General features: G+C 44.7%; 1 non-coding gene across 1 annotated transcript; it reads right to left on the bottom strand.

The window, feature by feature from the left end:
• Positions 1-6,858: 6,858 nt before the first annotated feature.
• Positions 6,859-6,955, bottom strand: trnai-uau (transfer RNA isoleucine (anticodon UAU)). Its single transcript has 2 exons — positions 6,916-6,955; positions 6,859-6,894 (listed from the first exon to the last, which is right to left on the bottom strand). It is a non-coding gene; the product is annotated as a tRNA-Ile (tRNA).
• Positions 6,956-17,304: the final 10,349 nt, after the last annotated feature.

The following is a 17,304-nucleotide window of genomic DNA, read 5'->3' as shown; positions in this document are numbered from 1 at the left end:
GACTATAACGACTCGGTCTATATCTGTTTAAATGTTGCTCAGTTAAAATTTAAATCATCCTCTGCTTTTTAATACACCTGCAGTTAGTCGCTGAACAGTCTCCACTCAAGAAAATGCAGAAAGAGACAATCTCGTCTTTTATTATTTTTACCCTGCTACTTTCCACTGCAACATTTTAAAATGATGCTACACAACTAAAATAAATCAAGTTTGTGAAGGTAAAAATCCAGTCACCTCCTCAGGGAATTGAACCACATTGACACACACAGAGAATGAAACACACAGATATGTACACCGAGAGTAAGGGAGGCCGAAAGAGAGACAGACAGCCGGAAAGAAAGAGTATCTACAATTTGGTAGATTTTTGTTCCATTTCTAAAGGTACATTTTGAAATGGAAATGAGAAAATCCTGGAGGGATTGAAAGGTGCAGGATTTTATTACCTGTAATTGATGATGGGTTCTGCAGGGACCTGGTTAAACTTTGAAATAATCAGAAAGGTAGACAGCAGGACACGAGCACTCACACAGAATTCACAACAGATTGTTAAGTTTATCATCTTAACCACTCGGCTGCAACTACATGCAATAAAGCATTATACCTGGTAAATGGAGTTCGGTCATAAAAGCAACAGCAAAGTTAAAAATATACTTGCCCAACTTGGGATGAAACTGAGCACAAAAGCAAAAATACTGTTGTTGCTGGAAATCTAAAATATGAGCAGAAAGTGATGGAAATACTCAGCAGGTTCGCCAGCATCTGTGGAGTGAGAAACAGAGTTAATGTTTCAGGTCAGTGATCGTTTCAAGAGATCTCGATGTCGACTCTTCTTCTGTCAATCTTCCTCAATCTGTACTCTCTGGATCTTCAATCCTTCAGCCAATAGAAACAGTTCCTCTTTAATTCTAGGATCTAAACCCTTCATTTAAGCATTCGATCTATTCTCCTCTCTCCTTCTCTGCTCGAAGATGAACAACCCCAGCTTCTCCAGCCTATCCACATATCTGGAATCTCACATTCCTGAATTATATTTTCCTGAAGATTGAAGACGTCAAAAGCAAAAACATTTGATGTTTTCAACACGGCTGCTGAAATAGCCAGAATGTCATGAGCTTCGAATCATTTATAGATCATTTAAAGATGACTTTGAAAAAAATCACCTCGTGCTAATTTAAAATAACAGTTTAACATTCTGGTTATGCTCCCCAGGTTGATTGCAGTGCAGTGTTTCCATAAAGTTAGAGTTCTCATCTTTCTTGTATTTGGGAACAGTCCCCAGTTCAAAACCACGTTGAAACCTTATCAAAACGTATTCCATGAAATACCAGGAAACCTTGAGTGATAGACATTCGTCAATACATGTTATCAAATTGCAATATGTCACAGACTGTTACATTTGCTTTTCCTCTGTACAGTTCTGTACACTCAAGCTGTTCACAGCGTCTTTCACTCACTTTCCTTTCTACCCCTGTCAGAGCAGAAAGTCACCCTCAACGTTGAACATTACAGCTGATTTCTGTTCAAATTTGTGAGCGATTATTAAAGGATCATTCCGTGCTACCTCGGTTAATAAGAGCCGGTCAAAGCTTCATGTCGCACAGGAAAACAGTTACATCAATTATTCACTCATTCCCAATGCCACAGTCAGTGAGACCGGGACAAGCAGCAATATTCTAAACCCACACTCTCCAATCATCCACTGTCAACAGAAAACAACAAATCAATCAGAGGGTTACTGTACATCCGCGGGACACGGGACACGACATCCCGGGCCAAACCTCCTCATACTCTGAGCACAATGAATGAGTCACAAGCAATAGTAACAAGTTTCGAAATCGTTCCCATGTAAAATGTGTTCATGTTATTTAAAAGCTGACTGTTCTGTATCTGAAAGTGAGCACCATGGGATTTGTGTTTTTCGTGTTCGTCTGTTAGGTTTGCAATTCAATTTGTGGTGGATATTGAAGAGAATCTCATATCAAAATGAGGACACAACGTAGGTAAACAATAAATCCCAGAACAATTCCTCAGTAAAATGGATTGCAATCTTTGGAAGGAGGTGCAGCTAAAAAGTGGAAGATGGAAATGATGTTATTGATGATTGAGTGGAATGTATTGCATCCTTGGGCTTTTGTTGATCAATTTCCTTTTACATCTTGCAACACAAAAAAAGCTGAGGCACCAGGAGGAAACCAACAGTTATCTCACTTTATGAGAATTATGGCAACGCTACCGATGGTTGCCCAGTTACCTCAGTCAATAGAGCATGAGATTCTTAATTTCATGGTCATGGGTTGGAGCTCCATGTTCACTGTGATTGTTTTAAACTTTGTTGCTGCTTTCACGGGCGAATCCCAGCTCTCCGTTCCTCCACCACTGTCACCCGCAATCAAACTGTATCTTTCTCCAGCACGCTGTTGTGAATGTCACGATTCCTGATTTACAAGTGTCCTCCGAATCACTGGACATGTGAGAGACAAGTTTGCAGATGCAGCCTAATGTACAGTAAATGATAATACTTTGAAAGTGGGAAGTTCCAGTGCAGATTTTGTACAAAACAAAAAACGTCTCTGTCACAGAATGAGAATGGTCACTTCCTGGGGAACAAATAGCATCGGATCCACGTCTAAAAGGATTCCATTGACAATGATCGGATTCATTAGATTCAGGGAGAAAAACTCGGAAACTCATCCTGAACGTCATTTACATGCAGATCAGCTGAGGAATGATTGGATAAGGCTGGGTTTGTATTTCTTGGAACAGAGGAAGTTAAGGGGAGATGTAATGGAGGTGTTTAAAATTATGAGGGACCTGTTTCTCATAAGACAGGCCAGAATGAGGTTTTCATTGCTGAAGCCACATTTAGCACTGTCAGTAGAAGAAAAACAATCAAGACAGAAAGAGAGTCATGATAGGGGTAGCGTGGGAGAAAGAATTCTGAAGTTGAACCAGAAGGTGAGAGTGAAGATTCATCATCACAAGTGGTTGAAGTGGCGACCAGGAAGAGTGGTGGAAGATGTGGTCCTCGTACATATTTAGTCAAGATGTTTTGTAGTGGAAAAGTTAGGTTTGGACATATCGTTCATTTTTTACCTTCAGAGGTTCGCAAAAAAAAAGAAGGAAGTTGGAAAGAATCAAATGTGTCTGATAAATCAGATAGTTTTGTTATGAGTTGAGCACCAATAGTTACTCAAACACAAATCATGCCAGAAACTTGTGCAAGAAAATGTTTGAGTTCAGATCCAAGGCACAGTTAGAGAGACATGTCTGATGAAATGGAAATTTCAAATGTAGCTCAAGGTCAAAATCAGCCTCTGTTGGAGAAACCTCTCCTCAGACTCAGTCCAAGATGGGTCAAGGTCTTTCCACAAGTTCTGGAAATTTGAGTCAGGATAGAAGGTGCCAGAGAAGGTGCCAAGAAATGTGTAAGGTCAGTCCTAGCAATTACAGGCCAGTTGGTTTAACATCAGTAGTGGGTAAGATTTTCGTAACAATAGTCAGGGAAAATATCAATTTACACGTAGAGAGGTTCGAGGTAATTAAAATAACCAGCATGGATTTGTAAAAGACAGATCATGCATGACTAATTTAATTGAATTTTTTTATGAAGTAAAGGAGAATTTTGATGAAGGGAGTGTGCTGAATGTTGTTTATATGGATTTTAATAAAATATTTGATAAGGTACCACATTAAAGGCTTGTTAATAAAATTGTGACTCATGGAATAGGACGGTCAGTGTCCAGTTGGATAAAATATTGGCTTAAGGACTGAAAACAACAAGTCAAAGAAAATGGTTGTTTTTCAGACTGGAGGATGTTAGATAGTGATGTTCCCCAAGGGTCAGCGCTGATTTTTGTTCTTCATGTAAATGACGTGAATCCAGGAATAGATAGCACAATTTCAAAATTTGATGATGACACCAAACTTGGAGCTGCAGCAACCAGTGAGCATAATATGAACAGCCTACAACAGGCCATAGATAGGACAGTAGAATGGACAGAATGGTGGCAGATAGAATTTTATCCTCACAAGTGTGAAGTGATGCATTTTGACAGAAGAATTAAGAAGAGGCAATGTAGACATAATAGCATAGTTCGAAAGAGCGTGCTGGAACAGAGTGACCTGGGAGTGCTGGTGCATAGATCTTTGAAGGTGGCAAGATATACTGAGAGAATAGTTAGTAAAGCATAAGGAATCTTAGGCTTAATAAAAAGAAGTACTCAGTGCAATTATGGTGAACCTTTATAAAGCTCTGGTTAGCCACAACTCTGTCCTGTTCTTGTCACCACATTTCAGGAACGATATAGGTAGGGGAGGTCCTTAATGAATCCTTTGCTTCAGTATTCACTTGTGAGAGGGACCTTGTCGTTTGTGAGGACAGCGTGGAACAGGCTGATATGCTCGAACAGGTTGATGTTAAGAAGGAGGATGTGCTGGAAATTTTGAAAGACATGATGATAGATAAGTCCCCGGGGCCATAAGGGATATACCCAAGGTTATTACGGGAAGCGAGGGAAGAATTTGCCTTGCCATTGGCGATGATTCAGTTTAGTTTAGAGATACAGCATTGAAACAGGCCCTTCGGCCCATCGAGTCTGTGCCGACCATCAACCACTCATTTATCCTAATCCTCCGCAAATCCCATATTCCTACCACATCCCCACCTGTCCCTATATTTCCCTATCACCTACCTATACTAGGGGCAATTTAGAATGGCCAATTAACCTATCAGCCTGCAAATCTTTGGCATGTGGGAGGAAACCAGAGCACCCGGAGGAAACCCACGCAGACACAGGGAGAACTTGCAAACTACACACAGGCAGTACCCAGAATTTAACCCGGGTCGCTGGTGCTGTGAGGCTGCGGTGCTAACCACTGCACCACTGTGCCACCCATGCTTGCAAAAGCATAGTTTGATTAGAGATAATAAGCATGGCTTTGTGAGGGGCAGGTCATGCCTCACAAGCCTTATTGAATTCTTTGAGGATGTGACAAAACACATTGATGAAGGAAGAGCAGTGGATGTGGTGTATACGGATTTTAGCACGGCGTTTGATAAGGTTCCCCATGGTAGGCTCATTCAGAATGTAAGGAGGCATGGGATACAGGGAAATTTGGCTGTCTGGATACAGAATTGGCTGGCCCAACGAAGACAGAGGGTGGTAGTAGGTAGAAAGTATTCAGCCTGGAGCTCGGTGACCAGTGGTGTTCTGCAGGGATCTGTTCTGAGACTTCTGCTCTTTGTGATTTTTATAAATGACTTGGATGAGGAAGTGGAAGGTTGGGTTAGTAATTTTGCCGATGACACAAAGGTTGCTGGAGTTGTGGATAGTGTGGAAGGCCGTTGTAGGTTGCAACGGGACATTGACAGGATGCAGAGCTGGGCTGAGAAGTGGCAGATGGAGTTCAACCTGGAAAAGTGTGAAGTGATTCATTTTGGAAGGTCGAATTTGAATGCAGAATACAGGCTTAAAGACAGGATTCTTGGCAGTGTGGAGGAACAGAGGGATCTTGGGGTCCATGTCCATAGATCCCTCAAAGGTGCCACCCAAGTTGATAGGTTTGTTAAGAAGGCATATGGTGTGTTGGCTTTCATTAACAGGGGGATTGAGTTTAAGAGCAGCGAGGTTGTGCTGCAACTCTATAAAGCCCTGGTTAGACAACACTTGGAATATTGTGTTCAGTTCTGGTCGCCTCATTATAAGAATGAAGCTTTAGAGAGTTTGCAGAGGAGATTTACCAGGATGCTGCCTGGACTGGAGGGCATGTCTTATGCAGAAAGATTGAGGGAGCTCGGGCTTTTCCCATTGGAGTGAAGAAGGATGAGAGGTGACTTGATAGAGGTGTATAAGATGATGAGAGGCATAGATAGAGTGGATAGCCAGAGACTTTTTCCCAGGGTGAAAAGGGCTATCACCAGGGGGCATAATTTTAAGGTGACAGGAGGAAGGTTTAGAGGAGATGTCAGAGGTATGTTCTTTACATGGAGAGTGGTGGGTGCGTGGAATGCACTGCCAGCGGTGGTAGTTGAAGCAGATACATTAGGGACATTTAAGCAACTCTTGGATAGGTACATGGATGATAGTAGAATGAAGGGTATGTAGGTAGTTTGATCTTAGAGTAGGTTAAAGTGTCGGCACAACATCGTGGGCCGAAGGGCCTGTACTGTGCTGTACTGCTCTATGTTCTATGTTCTTTAATATGAGGGGCCTTGAGCGGGTTTAGAGGAGATTTAGGAGAAGGGTTCCATGGATGGAGCATTTTAGTTTCAAGGTTAGGTTCGCATCCGCAGTATTTTGCTTTTATTTTAGGTTGGCAGAGCTGGGGTTGTTCTCCTCAGAACAAAAGAGATTCAGGGGAGATTTAATAGAAGTGTACCAAATTATGACAGGCTTGGATAAGTTAGACAAGGAAAAATTGTTCCCATTAACAGACGGCACAAGGAGTAGCGACCACAAATTGCCAGTTCTGTGGAAAAAAAGGATGTGGGGGATTATGAGGAAGCACTGTTTTTATATCTCAAGTGATAATGACCTGGAACTCGCTGCCCACAAGAGTGGTGGAAGCAGAAATGATCAATGCCTTCAGGAGGAATTCTGAGAAAAGCAGACTTGCAGGGCTATGGGCATCGAGCCTGCCTGCGTTGCTCTGTGCAGAGATGGCATGGACCGAGCTGTTTCCTTCTCTGCTGGAAATAACGATGAAGTTTTGCAGTGCTCTCACCACACGTGGCTCCTGTTCCTTTGATGTCACCTCACAGTAATATTGTTCCCCTTCTTCTGGCCAGTTCAGACTAACGAATGACTGCTCTCTGCACTGCACAGCTGTTTCTCATTGCTCCCCGTGTCTAAAATTCTGTGCTCCAGGTGAGGATCGAACTCACAACTTCGGCATAGATCATTAATTGCACTACTGTATAAGTACCACGCGCGCTTACCAATTGCGCCACAGGAGCCACATTGCTTTCTGTATAGTATGGCGAATTACAGGCAAGTTAGCCGAACATCAGTCGTCTGGAAAATGTCCGAATCTATCATAAAGGAAGTATTAACAAGCACTGGGAAAATCATTCTCTGATCAAACGAAGTCAACATGGTTTTACCGAATGGAAATTTTGATTGACAGATTTATTCCAGAATTCTGAGGATGTAACTGAAAGGGCAGGAATGTGGTATAATTGGATTTCCAAAAGGCATTCGGTCAGATACCATCGAAGATTAATACACTAGATAAAGGCTCATGGAATTGAAGTAATATATTAACATGCAAGGAGGACTTAGAGGTAAACAGACAGAAAGCAACGAGTAGGGATAAATGGAGCATTTTCAAGATATCAGACTGCAACTCGTGGAGTGCCTCAAGGATCAGTGCTGGGGCCAAAGCTTTGTCCAAAACCGAGTGTGTGGTGGAAGCGGATTCGGTCCTGGGTTGAAGAGAAGATTGGTCCTTATCATCATTGATGCCAGCCTCGAGAGAATTCCATTAAATCCACGTGCTATCAAGAGACGGGTGAAAGCACTGAATATAGAAAACACGATGGGACCTGACACAATTCCAACTGTCATACTGAAGACCTGTGCTCTCGAACCAGCTGTGGCCTGAGAGAAGCTGCTTAAGTACAATTGCAAAAAGCACATCTTCCTGACAATGAGCAGGGATATTCGATGGTAGTTGTTGTAGTCACTGCGGTCACCTTTGTTCTTATAGAGGGTGATGATATTGGCATTGCGCATATCCTGTGGTCCTGCTCCCTCGTCCCAGCACAGGCAAAGCATTTCGTCGAGAGCTGAGAGGATAGCAGGCTTAGCACTCTTGATTATTTCAGGGCAATGCCATCTTTCCCAGGGGCTTTTCCACTGTCTAGAGAATCAATGGCATCAGTTCCGATTTTGTTGGATGTACGTCCAGCTCATCCATGACTGGCAGAGACTGGGCTGCATTCAGGGCGGTCTGAGTGACCACATTTTCCCTGGAGTGCAGTTCTCGGGTGCGCTCCACCCAGAGGTCCATTTGCTTGCGTTGGTCAGTGATTGTGTCCCCGATTTGGATTTGAGGGGGCGATCTTCTTGATGGTTGGCCCAGAAGCTCTCTTAATGCCATCATACATATCTCTGATGTTTCCGGTGTCGGAGGCCAGCTGAATATGGCTGCATAGGTGTTGCCAGTAGTCATTTGCTCAGCGCCTGGCTGTTCTTTGTGCAGCGTTTCTGGCTGCTTTAAGTTCTGCGGATGTCAGCTCGATGGGGGCTTTCTTGTAGTTCAACAGTGCAATGCACTTCGCGGCTATGATAGGTTCCAGCTCTTCAAACTGAGATTGAAACCAGTCTGCATTCTGCTTCACACGTTTTCCATAGGTGGTCAAAGCTGACTCATAGATGGCGTCTCTGATGTGGACCCACTTGGTCTCTGCATCCCCTGCGGGAGTGTTTTGAAGGGCTTTTTCAAGTGAATTTAGAAATTTATGCAACAGCTGTGGATAAGAAATTCTGCTCGTGTTGATGTGTGAGTGGCTCTTCTGCTTGGAGTGATGCAGCTTCTTTGGTTTGAGTCTAACCTTGCTGCACACCAGGGAGTGGTCGGTATTCGCAATAAAATGGATCAATTAATTGCACAAATGGATGTAAATGGGTATGATATAGTTGGGATTACGGAGACATCGCTGCAGGCTGACCAGAGATGGGAAACGAACATCCAGGGTTATTTGAAATAAAAACAAAAAATGCTGGAAATACTCAGCAGGTCTGGCAGCATCTGTGGAGAGAGAAGCAGAGTTAACGTTTCAGGTCAGTGACCCTTCTTCAGAACTGGCAAATATTAGAAATGTAAAAGGTTATAAGCAAGTAAAGTGTGGGTGGGGCAAGAGATAACAAGGAGAAGGTGTAGATAGGACAAGGCCACAGAATAGCTGACCAGAAGGTCATGGAGCAAAGATATGTTAATGGTGTGCTGAAAGACAAAGCATTCGGACAGAAAGGGTGTTAACGGACTGAAAATTGAACAGCCTCAAGGGCCAAAATGAAAAAAACAGTGGGTCAGCAAACTGAACAAACTAATGTATGGCAGATGAAGTATAATGTGAATAATGTGAGGTTATCCACTTTGGTAGCAAAAACAGGAAAGCAGATTATTATCTGAATGCCTATAAACTGAGAGAGGAGAATATGCAACGAGACCTGGGAGTTCTCGTACACCAATCACTAAACGTAAGCATGCAGGTGCGACATGTGTTTAACTAAAGGCAAATGTTATGTTGGCCTTCATTGCGATAGGATTCGAGTAAAGGAACAGGAATGTCTTGCTGCAATTATACAGGGCCTTGGTGAGGCCACACCTGGAATGCTGTGTAGTTTTGGTCTCCTTATCTGAGGTAGGATGTTCTTGTTATAGAGGGAGCGCAACAAAGGTGCACCAGACTGAATTTTGGGATGGCGAGACTGACATGTGAGAGATTGAATTGGTTCGGATTATATTCGCTGGAGTTCAGAAGAGTGAAGGGGCGGGGGGTGGGGTGGGGGTGGGGGTTCGGCGCTGGATCTCATAGAAACCTATAAATTTCTAATAGGCCTTGATAGGGTAGATGCAGGAAGGATGTTCTCGATGGTGGGGGAGTCCAGAACCAGGGGTCATAGTCTAAGGATACGGGGTAAACCATTGCTCAGTGATGCTCAGTTTGGGTTCTGCCAGGGCCAATCAGCTCCTGACCTCATTACAGCCTTGGTTCAAACATGGACAAAAGAGCTGAACTCAAGAGGTGAGGTGAGAGTGACTGCCCTTGACATCAAGGCAGCATTTGGCCGAGTATGGCATCAAGGAACCCTAGAAAAATAGAGGTCAATGGGAATCAGGGGGAACATCCTCAGCTGGCTGGAATCATATCTAGCGCAAAGGAAGATGGTTGTGGTTGTTGGAGGTCAATCATCTGAGCTCCAGGACATCACTGCAGGAGTTCCTCAGGATAGTGTCCTAGGCCCAACCATCTTCAGCTGCTTCATCAATGGCCTTCCTTCAATCATAAGGTCAGAAGTGGGGAAGTTCACGGATGATTGCACAATGTTCAGCACCATTCGTGACTCCTCAGATACTGAAGCAGTCTGTGTAGAAATGCAGCAAGATCTGGACAATATCCAGGCTTGCGCTGATAAGTGGCAAGTAACATTCCCGCCATACAAGTGCCAGGCAATGGCTATCTCCAACAAGAAACAATCTAACCATCTCCCCTTGACATTCAACAGCATAACCATCGCAGAATCCCCAACTCTCAACATCCTAGGGGTTACCATTGACCAGAAACTGAACTGGAGTAGCCATATAAATATCGTGGCTGCAAGAGCAGGTCAGAGGCGAGGAATCCTGAGGCGAGTGACGCACCTCCTGACTCCCCAAAGCCTGTCCACCATCTACAAGGCACAAGTCAGGAGTGGGATGGAATACTCTCCACTTGCCTGGATGGGTGCAACTCCAACAACACTCAAGAAGCTCGACACCATCCAGGACAAAGCAGCCCACTTGATTGGCACCCCATCTACAAACATTCACTCCCTCTACCACCGACGCACAGTGGCAGCAGTGTTTACCTTTCTTGAGTTGGCTGCTCACTTTGCTGGTTGGAAATGTTCAAATGTCTCAGTATCAATCAGAGATCGAGGATTTGTCGTAAACTGAACAAAACGCAAAAAATGGGTGAGAAATAAACAAACAAATCAGCCTGTTGAAGGGGAAGAAATGGGAAAAGCAGCTAATATTAAAAGGCGTGGGTGAGCTTCACTGGTGTTCGAGTGGTGTGGGCTCAATGCATTCACTCTCGCGTTCTGGGTTTGATTCCTGGTCAGAAAGTAATCAGTTTCTTTTACTGTTATGACAACTCTCACAAACGTGACTGACATTAAAATAAACAGCAAATGGTTCGCAACTCTGCCGGTCATAGAGTTATACAGCAGAAAAACACGCCCTTTGGCCAATTGTGTCTGTGCTGGGAATGAAGCACCTAATTATTCTAATCCCATTTTTCAGCACTTGGTCCATATCCTTGTATTCTCTGCCATTTCAAGTGCTCATCGAAGGACTTGGTAAATGTTGTGAGGGTTCCTGCCTCTTCCAATCCTTCAGGTGGTGTTGTCCAAATTCCAATCGCCCTCTGAGTGAACTTTTTCCCTCAAATCCACTCTAAACCTCCTGCCCCCTACCTTCAATCTATGCCCCCTGGTTATTGACCCCTCCGCTAAGGTAAAAGTTTCTTCCTATCTAACCTATCAATGCCCCTCATAATTTTGTATTCCTCAATCATGTCCCCCTTCAGTCTTCTCTGCTCTAAGGAAAATAACCAGAGCCATTTCAGTCTCTCTTCATAGCGGAAATGCTCCAGGTCAGGCAACATCGTCGTGAATCTCCTCTGCACCCTCTCCAGGGCAATCACATCCTTTCTATAGTGTGCTGCCCAGAATACTGTGCACAGTACTCCAGCTGTGGCCTAACTAGCGTTTGATACAGCTCCATCATAACCTCGCTGCTCTTATATTCTATACCTCGGCTGATAAAGGCAATTATCCCATATGCCTGCCTAACCACCTGATCTACCAGTGCTGCTGCTTTCAGTGATCTATAGACAAGTACACCAAGGTCCCTCTGACCTTCTGTATTTCCTGGGGTCCTACCATCCATTGTATATTCCCTTGCCTTGTTACTCCTCCCAAAATGCATCACCTCACACTTATCAGGATGAAATTCCATTTGCCACTGCTCCACCTATCTTACCAGCCCCTCGATATCATCCTGTAATCTAAGGCATTCCTCCTCACTATTTATGACGCCACCAATTTTCGTGTCATCTGCGAACTTAGTGATCACACCTCCTATATTCATGTCTAAATCATTAATGTACACGACAAACAGCAAGGGTCCCAGCAGTGATCCCTGCGCTGCACCACTGGTCACAGGCTTCCACTCACAAAAACAACCCTCGACGACCACTCTCTGCCTCCTGCCACTAAGCCAATTGTGGATCCACTTTGCCAAATTTCCCTGCATCCCATGGGCCTTTACCTTCTTAACCAATCTCCCATGTGGGACCTTATCAAAAGACTTACTCAAGTCCATTTGACTACATCAACTGGTTTACCCACATCTACACATCTAATCACCACCTCAAAGAATTAAATCAGGTTAGTTAGACACGACCCCACCCCCCCCATCCCTCCCCCTTACAAAGACATGTTGACTATCTCTGGTTAATCCCTGCCTCTCCAAATGGAGATTAATCCAGTCCCTCAGAATTTCTTCCAATAGTTGCCCAACCACTGATGTTAGACTCACCAGTCTGTCGTTACCTGGTTTATCCCTGGGACCCTTCTTGAATAAAGGTACCACATTCGCTGTCCTCCAATCCTCTGGTATGTCTCCTGTGGCCAGAGAGGATCTGCAAATTTGTGTCAGAGCCCCTGCTATCACCACCCTTGCCTCACATCATAGCCTAGAATACATCTCATCTTGGCCTGGGGATTTATCAAATTTTAAGCCTGCTAAAACAGCTAATAATTCCTCCCTTTCAATGTTAATATGTTCAAGTATATCACAATCTCCCTCCCTGATCTCTACACCCACATCATCCTTCTCCATAGTGAACACAGGTGAAAAGTAATCTTTTAAAACCTCACCTATAACCTCCGGCTCCACACACAGATTGCCACTTTGGAATGTGGTTTAGATTAGAGATACAGCACTGAAACAGGCCCTTCAGCCCACCGAGTCTGTGCCGACCATCAACCACCCATTTATACTAATCCTACACTAATCCCATATTCCTACCAAACACCCCCATCTGTCCCTATATTTCCCTACCACCTACCTATACTAGTGACAATTTATAATGGCCAATTTACCTACCAACCTGCAAGTCTTTTGGCTTGTTGCGCTCCCTCGACAGCAAGAACATCCTACCTCAGATAAGGAGACCAAAACTACACAGTATTCCAGGTGTGGCCTCACCAAGGCCCTGTATAATTGCAGCAAGACATTCATGCTCCTGTCCTTGAATCCTATCGCAACGAAGGCCAACATAACATTTGCATTTATTTCAACACCTGTCGCACCTGCATGCTTACGTTTAGTGACTGGTGTACGAGAACACCCAGGTCTCATTAGATATTCTCCTCTCTCAGTTTATAGGCATTCAGATAATAATCTGCCTTCCTGCTTTTGCCACCAAAGTGGATAACATCACATTTATTCACATTATACTTCATCTGCCATACATTAGTTTGTTCAGTTTGCTTACCCACTATTTTTTTCATGTTGGCAATTGCGGCTGTTCAATTTTCAGTCCGTTAACACCCTTTCTGTCCGAATGCTTTGTCTTTCAACACACCATTAACATATCTTTGCTCCATGACCTTCACAGCTATTCTGTGACCTTGTCTGATCTACACCTTCTCCTTGTTATCTCTTGCCCCACCCACACTTTACTTGCTTATAACATTTTACATTTCTAATATTTGCCAGTTCTGAAGAAGGGTCACTGACCTGAAACGTTAACTCTGCTTCTCTCTCCACAGATGCTGCCAGACCTGCTGAGTATTTCCAGCACTTTTTGTTTTTATTTCAAATAACCCTGGATGTTCGTTTCCCATCTCTGGTCAGCCTGCAGCGGTGTCTCCGTAATCCCAACTATATCACACCCATTTACATCCATTTGTGCAATTAATTCATCCACTTTATTGCTAATACCGACCATTCCCTGGTGTGCATCAAGGTTAGACTCAAACCAAAGAAGCTGCATCACTCCAAGCAGAAGAGCTACTCGCACATCAACACGAGCAGAATTTCTTATCCACAGCCCCCATCGAGCTGACATCCGTAGCACTTAATGCAGCCAGAAACGCTGCACAAAGAACAGCTAGGCACTGAGCAAATGACGACTGGCAACACCTATGCAGCCATGTTCAGCTGGCTTCCGACACCGGAAACATCAGAGATATGTATGATGGCATTAAGCGAGCTTCAAGAAGATCAACCATCAAGAAGATCGCCACCTCAAATCTAAATCAGGGGACACAACCACTGACCAACGCAAGCAAATGGACCTCTGGGTGGAGCGCTACCTAGAACTACACTCCAGGGAAAATGTTGTCACTCAGACCGCCCTCAATGCAGCCCAGTCTCTGCCAGTCATGGATGAGCTGGACGTACATCCAACAAAATCGGAACTGATGCCATTGATTCTCTAGCCAGTGGAAAAGCCCCTGGGAAGGATGGCATTGCCCCTGAAATAATCAAGAGTGCTAAGCCTGCTATACTCTCAGCACTCGACGAAATGCTTTGCCTGTGCTGGGACGAGGGAGCAGTACCACAGGACATGCGCGATGCCAATATCATCACCCTCTGTAAGAACAAAGGTGAATGCAGTGTCTGCAACAACTACCATCGAATATCCCTGCTCAGCATAGTGGGAAACGTCTTCGCTCGAGTCCCTTCAAACAGGCTCCAGAAGCTGGCCGAGCATGTCTACCCTGAGGCACAGTGTGGCTTTCGAGCAGAGTGATTGACCATTGATATGCTGTTCTCCCGTTGTCAGCTGCAGGAGAAAGGCTGTGAACAGATGCCCCTCTGCGTTGCTTTCATTGATCTCACCAAAGCCTTTGACCTCGTCAGCAGACGTGGTCTCTTCAGACTACGAGAAAAGATCGGATGTCCACCAAAGCTACTAAGTATCATCACCTCATTCCATGACAATATGAAAGGCACAATTCAGCATCACGGTGCCTCATCAGACCCCTTTCCTATCCTGAGTGGCGTTAAACAGGGCTGTGTTCTCGCACCCACACTGTTTGGGATCTTCTTCTCTCTGCTGCTCTCACATGTGTTCAAGTCTTCAGAAGAAGGAATTTTCCTCCACACAAGATCAGGGGGCAGGTTGTTCAACCTTTCCCGTCTAAGAGCGAAGACCAAAGTTCGGAAAGTACTCATCAGGGAACTCCTCTTTGCTGACGATGCTGCATTAACATCTCACACTGGAGAGTGTCTGCAGAGTATCATCGACAGGCTTTCGGCTGCCTGCAACGAATTTGGCCTAACCATCAGCCTCAAGAAAACGAACATCTTGGGACAGGACGTCAGAAATGTTCCATCCATCAATATTGGCGACCACGCTCTGGAAGTGGTTCAAGAGTTCAGCTGCCTGGGCTCAACTATCACCAGTAACCTGTCTCTCGATGCACAAATCAACAAGCGCATGGGAAAGGCTTCCACTGCTATGTCCAGACAGGCCAAGAGAGTGTGGGAAAATGGCGCACTGACACGGAACACAAAGTTCTAAGTGTATCAAGCCTGTATCCTCAGTACCTTGCTCGACAGCAACGAGGCCTGGACAACGTATGTCAGCCAAGAGCGAAGTTTCAATTCATTCCATCATCGCTGCCTCCGGAGAATCCGTGGCTTCAAGTGGCTGGATCGTATCTCTAACACAGAAGTCCTCGAGGCGGCCAACATCCCCAACTTATGCACCCTACTGAGTCAGTGGCACTTGAGATGGCTTGGCCATGTGAGCTGCATGGAAGATGGCAGGATCCACAAGGACACATTGTACAGTGAGCTCGTCACTGGTAGACCCACCAACCGTCCATGTCTCCGCTTTAAACACGTCTGCAGACGCGACATGAAGTCCTGTGACATGGATCACAAGTCGTGCGAGTCAGTTGTCAGTGATCTCCAGAGCTGGTGGGCAGCCATAAAGGCGGGGCTAACGTGTGGCGAGTCAAAGAGACTTAGCAGTTGGCAGGAAAAAAGTCAGAAGTGCAAGGGGAGAGCCAACTACGTAACAGCCCCGACAACCAATTTTATCTGCAGTACGTGTGGAAGAGTCTGTCACTCTCGAATTGGCCTCATTCGCCACTCCAGGCGCTGTTCCACAAACCACTAACCACCTCCAGGCGCTTACCCATTGTCTCCCAAGACAAGGAGGCCAAAGATGAAGATCGTTAATACTCCACACGTTAAGTCACAAAGCCTTAAGGCTTGTCTTTTTTACGTTGCTTGTCTCCTTCCCACTATTTTTCACTGTGGCCCTGTTTGATTCACGCCCTTGATTTCTCTGCCTATCACTTTTCTTATTCCCCTTAATGTCTTTTGTTCTTGTCCTTGATCCCCCTTCCTCTGACTCCTTGCAAAGTTTCCAATCCCCCTGCCATTTTAGTTCAATCCTCCCCAACCACTCGAGCAAACACGCCCCCTGGGACATACCTTTGTGTTAGGTCAGACGTCATCTCGTGCAGCATTTTCCCCCTCTTTCCCATTGCCTCCAGTTTAGCTCGGGCTCCTTGATCCCATACTAGGTCTAATGTTATCTTGATGTCAATTTCAGTCACTGTCACCTCTTGAATACAGCTCTATTTTCCATGTTTGGTCAAGGTTGTAATGAAGTCTGGAATTGAGTGCCCCTGGTGGAACCCAAACTGAGCATCGGTCAGAGATGTGTTACTGAGTAAGTGTTTATTGATAGCACTGTCAACGATACCTTCCACAACTTTGCTGATGATTGAGAGTAGACTGATGGGGTAGTTAATGGGCGGATTGGACTTTTCCCCATTCTTGTAGATGGGACATAGCTGGGCAAATTGCGCATTGTCAGGAAGATGTGCTTTTTGCAATTGTACTTAAACAGCTTCTCTCAGGCCACAGCTGGTTCGAGAGCACAGATCTTCAGTATGACAGTTGGAATTGTGTCAGGGCCCATCGTGTTTTCCATCTTCAGTGCTTTCACCCGTCTCTTGATAGCACGTGGATTTAATGGAATTCTCTCGAGGCTGGCATCAATGATGATAAGGACCAATCTTCTCTTCAACCCAGGACCGAATCCGCTTCCACCACACACTCGGTCTTGGACAAAGCTTTGGCCCCAGCACTGATCCTTGAGGCACTCCACGAGTTGCAGTCTGATATCTTGAAAATGCTCCATTTATCCCTACTTGTTGTTTTCTGTCTGTTAACATCCAAGTCCTCCTTGCATTTTAATATATTACTTCAATTCCATGAGCCTTTATCTAGTGTATTAATCTTCGATGGTATCTTACCGAATGCCTTTTGGAAATCCAATTATACTACATTCCTGTCCTTTCAGTTACATCCTCAGAATTCTGGAATAAATCTGTCAATCAAGATTTCCATTCGGTAAAAACATGTTGACTTCGTTTGATCAGAGAATGATTTTCCCAGTGCTTGTTAATACTTCCTTTCTGATAGATTCGGACATTTTCCAGACGACTGATGTTCGGCTAACTTGCCTGTAATTCCCCATACTACGTGCTGAGCAATGTG

This window comes from Heterodontus francisci, chromosome 34 (genome assembly GCF_036365525.1).
Source record: "Heterodontus francisci isolate sHetFra1 chromosome 34, sHetFra1.hap1, whole genome shotgun sequence".
Classification (NCBI taxonomy): domain Eukaryota; kingdom Metazoa; phylum Chordata; class Chondrichthyes; order Heterodontiformes; family Heterodontidae; genus Heterodontus; species Heterodontus francisci.
This window is presented reverse-complemented; position numbering and strand designations above follow the sequence as displayed.